The sequence below is a fragment of the Silene latifolia genome, chromosome 7 (genome assembly GCF_048544455.1).
Source record: "Silene latifolia isolate original U9 population chromosome 7, ASM4854445v1, whole genome shotgun sequence".
Lineage (NCBI taxonomy): Eukaryota > Viridiplantae > Streptophyta > Magnoliopsida > Caryophyllales > Caryophyllaceae > Silene > Silene latifolia.
In genome coordinates, this window is record NC_133532.1 from 48,553,622 (window position 1) to 48,558,330 (window position 4,709).

Here is a 4,709-nt window from a genome sequence, read left to right on the forward strand (position 1 = left end):
AGAGTACTTGGCTTACTCAACCTCATGTCTTCCTCATCAAACACATCACTTTCATAGTCACAAGAGCTCAAGGAGATTGGCTCTTCCCATTTCTCATTTTCCATATCAAAAGTTACTACTTCAAATTCGCATTCATGCTCAATGTCCAAAGAACGGTGGGGAGTGGTTGCTTGGGATTCTTTCATTTGGGCAATTTGAATCTCCAATTCCTCACCTTGAGCAACAATGCCTTGGAGAACATTATCCCTCTTTTGGCTCTCCTCTAGCATTTGTTTGAAGAAGTTTTGTTGATCTCCCATCATTTGGAGAATCACATTTTGAATGGGTTCATTTTCTTGTTGTGGATATGTGTGAAAGTGGTTGTATTGTGGCAATTGAAACTCATTATGAAGTGGGTATTGGGTGGGTGGTTGTTGTGGATATTGGATGTGAGTGTTTTGGTTGGAAAATTTGGGGTAGTAGTTAGGATTTTCATTGTATGAGTTGTAAGGTAGGTTTGTGTTGACTTGCTCCTCAAACTCCCCATACCCATTGTAGTCATATTCAAAAGATCCAACATATACTCCATAAGTCAAGTCTTGAGCCATCATAGCTAAGACAAGGAAACAACTACAAGCATGAAAACTACACAAAAACGGTAAGAACAATCCTTGAGGAACAAGTTCCTCAAGGTGAAAGCAAAATCAAAATAGACAAACAAGTAAGAACTTAATCACATAGCACCATCCCCGGCAACGGCGCCATTTTGATAGGACAAGCGTTGGTCGTCACACATCCAATCAAACACATTTATAAAACTTAACAAACAACTAGTTAGCGGTAACTCGAGGTCGATCCATGGGACGGTGTGCTTTGGGTTCTAAGCCTATCTATCTCAATTTATGCTAGTGTCACGATTTGTTTGGGTTTGTAGTTGTATTCTAGACTAATGCAAGCAATAAAGTAAAACAAGCAATAAAAGGAAGGATGTAAACAAATGATTAAAAGTGCTAGGTCATCATGGGATCATAGGGGATTCATGGTATTGATCATACAAACATGTTCACAAAGTTGCAAGCAATTAATGTTGTGGAGAAACCGAGTTGGTTTATGTCTTACGGTTCTTAGGAAGAGTTGGGTCCCGGAGCCGAATCGATTAGATTGTACAATACCTACAAGTCGACTTACTTTCCTCCTAATCAACTTCTATGCATGGTCTAACAAGACTCGAGTTGGTTTATATCTTACAAGTCAAGTTGAATAGATAAGAGATGGTTGTAAATGCAAGGATTCATAGGCTTAGCATTTCATCAAACATAACATGTGCATAAAGTTGACATCACAACAAGCAAGCAATTTAATTATGAAAACATATTAGATTAAGCATGAATCAATCCCCATGTTTGTTTCCCCTAATTGCCCACTAATCCTAGCTAAGAGACTACTCACTCCTTATCATGGGAAACATGTCATTAATGGTGTCAATCATCACAACAAGTATAAACATGATAATAGAATGAAGAAATGAACAATAAAGATTAAAGGGTAAAGGAATTATACCAAACTTGAGATAATCCAAATAATAAAGCAAAGAATAAAAGAAGAGAACTTGATGATTGATGGAAGGTTGTCAATCTTCCAATAAACCCAATAATCTTCAATTACCCAATAATAAACTTGAATAATAAACTTGAACAATAATTAAGGATAGATTAATGTGAGATTTGTGGAAAGATTAAAGAGTAATCTATTCTAATCTACTCCTAATCTAATCTAAGAGGAATTTCTAATATATGGGAACTTCCTCCCTTTGATTATTACAAATGGAGTATTTATAGTAGGGATTCATTAGGTTAACTAAGGCTAAATTAGTAATTACACTTTTGAGTTTAGAGCAGGGAAACGCTAGTCTTTTTGGAAGGATGGGCATCTTTCTTGAAGCTTGAAGAAACGAAATTTGCTGTAAGGGAATCCGGGCGTCCAAGGAGGAAGACGGGCGAATTGTTGAGGTGGTGCTCGGGCGTCTTCGTGGGAATCCGCTCGGATTCTTCGGAGGAATCCGGGCGTCTTTGTTGCTGGGACGCACGGGTTGTCACTGCAGAACGGGCGTCTTATGGGTAAGTCGCTCGTCTTCTATGACAGAATCCTATTTCTTCACTTCCTTTTTATTCTTGTGGGATTGGTCTTTAGTTCTCGCTTCCTCTTCATACTAGTCCATAAAACATCGTCAAATAGCTTCCGAATACGCACGAAGGACGGGAATTTCCGCCTTATTATCTCCTTTCCTACAAAACATATGAAATGCGATAGAAAAGCAAATAGGAAGGTTTTGACGGATAAAATGGCCATAGAATGGTATAATAGTATGCAAAATAGGTTCAATTAGGGGACTAAATGTGCGCAAATAATGTTTACATCAAAAAGATGTGGAGTTGAGGGACATGTTTTAGATAATTATCCTAGTCCCTATGAGTCTTGTGCTGCCTTTCAACATTATAGGCAGACAAACACTTATTTTGAGCCGAATGTCCATCCAAACTTGAGGTGGACTAGCCAGAATGTCCAAAATCCGACTCCACCTCCACAGCAGCAGCAGCAAAGTTATGTGCCCCCTCATAAGCAACAACAGTACCAAAAGCCTCCGTATGTCCCACAGCAGCAGCAACAGTCCCAAAATTCCTATCTTACTGAGCTGAAGAACTTGTTGCTGAAAGAGTCTCAAGCTAGAGAGGTCGGGATGAAGATGTTGGAGAGCCAAATTGCCCAATTGGCTAGCAAGAATACAACTCGAGCTCCGGGACATTTACCGACGCAAACTGATCAAAAGGAGACCTTAAATGCAATTACTTTGAGGAGTGGGTCTACCCTTGATGGACCCGCAATGGTCGAAGATGTCACTGAAAAAAGATGAGGCGGAACCGAGTCAGAAGAAAGCTGGAACGAACAGTGGAAAGAAGAAGGCGTCTACCAGATATATCAGTCAATCGACTGATATACCCAGTCGATCCACCGGTCCGCGAGAAACAGTAGCCTCTGGTCTTGTAGATGCCAGTCGATCGACTGCACTACCCGGTCGATCGACTGGAAACGCTGCTGATGGTGAGTCTCTTCGTCCTCCAATGCCAAATAACTTGAGGGACCACTTGTTTCGGGGCACGACTACTCCGAAAATACTGGGGCAAGACCCGAATGCTGATGGATCAGTCCCAGTTCCGAAATATGAACCGACGACGATTAATGGTTCATTTTTTAGACGGTCTGAAGAGGGTTCAAGCTTCAACAAGGAGAAGGTAGTGGATTTTCAGCCTAAATCCACTGATGCCGGCATGAGAGATTTAGAGGAAAGGGCTAAGTTACTTCTTACAGCCCCTTATCCAGAGAGATTGGTGCCGACGAAGGAATGGGTATCGTTTAATAAGTTTGAAAATGTTATTCGTAGCTTAAACGTACAAGTTCCTTTTCTTGAGTTAGTTAATCAAGTGCCTGCTTACATGAAATTTATGAAGCAACTTTTATCTAAAAAGAAGTCACTTGAAACTGTGCACACTGTCGCACTCACTGAGGAGTCATGTTCTTATTTGACTCACACTGCACCTCATAAGCTAGAAGACCCAGGTAGTTTTTCAGTCCCATGTAGTATTGGCACCTTTACTATTGAGAAGGCCTTGTCCGACCTAGGAGCTAGCATTAGCGTTATGCCTTTGAGCCTTGCTAGGAAGCTGAAATTGACTAGGTTTGCAGTCACCGACAAGACAGTACAGATGGCTGATCGTTCCGCGGTCCAGCCAATAAGAGTCTTAGAGGACATTCCTGTGCAAATAGGAAAGTTCTTTTTCCCTGTTGACTTCGTTGTACTAGATATGCCCGAGGATGCCCACATTCCTATCATATTGGGGAGACCATTTCTACACACTGCTGGTGCAGTTATAGATGTTGGTTCGGGGACTTTGACCTTTAAAGTAGGAAAGCATTCCATTGTCTTCGCCCAAACGGCTAAGAAGAAAGACCCCATGTGGCCAATCACTTGTAATACGGTTTCTGAAAAGAAATCCTATTTTGTGCTTCCTGATATGCCTGTTCCTGCTGTAACACCTCCGCCCCAGATTGGGAGCAAATTGGAGGAAGATTCTTCTGTTTTAGATATTGGAGGAGCTGGTTTGGGGAAGGAAGAGCCGCATGTTGCTCCGCCAGTGAGGGAGCCAAATAAGTTTCAAGAGGCGGCTTAGGATGTCTTAGCTATGGCACTGATGAGGAGCTTGAAGATGAGCCAGTCAAAGTGAGGGAGTCCGACTTGGACTTTGATGAGCCGGAAGAGGATATTGATTGGGAAGATGTTGAAACTATTGATCCGTTGAGTTCTGCGGATGTTGGAGTTGAGAAGAGTGCAGCTGAGGAGATGAGCATTGTAGAGGCTACTTCTTGTAGCCAGAAGCCGACCAAGTGGGCCATTCCGTGGCCGTTCTTGATAAACTATTAGTTGATTGAGACTTTACAAACATTTTATTGCTTTCGTTAAACTCTTTTTATTGCTTTTGTGTGCGCAAGACTTCGCATTTTAATAAGTTTGCTTAGGATTTTATATACTTTAGTCTATTACTTTGGGTTTTGCGCAATTTTGGGCGCGTTATTATGTGTATTTGCAGGTTTGTAGACCTTGATAGCTCAATTTATTGAGTTAATTCGAAGAAATCAGAACTTACAGCAGTTACTTCAGTCGATCGACCGCTGCC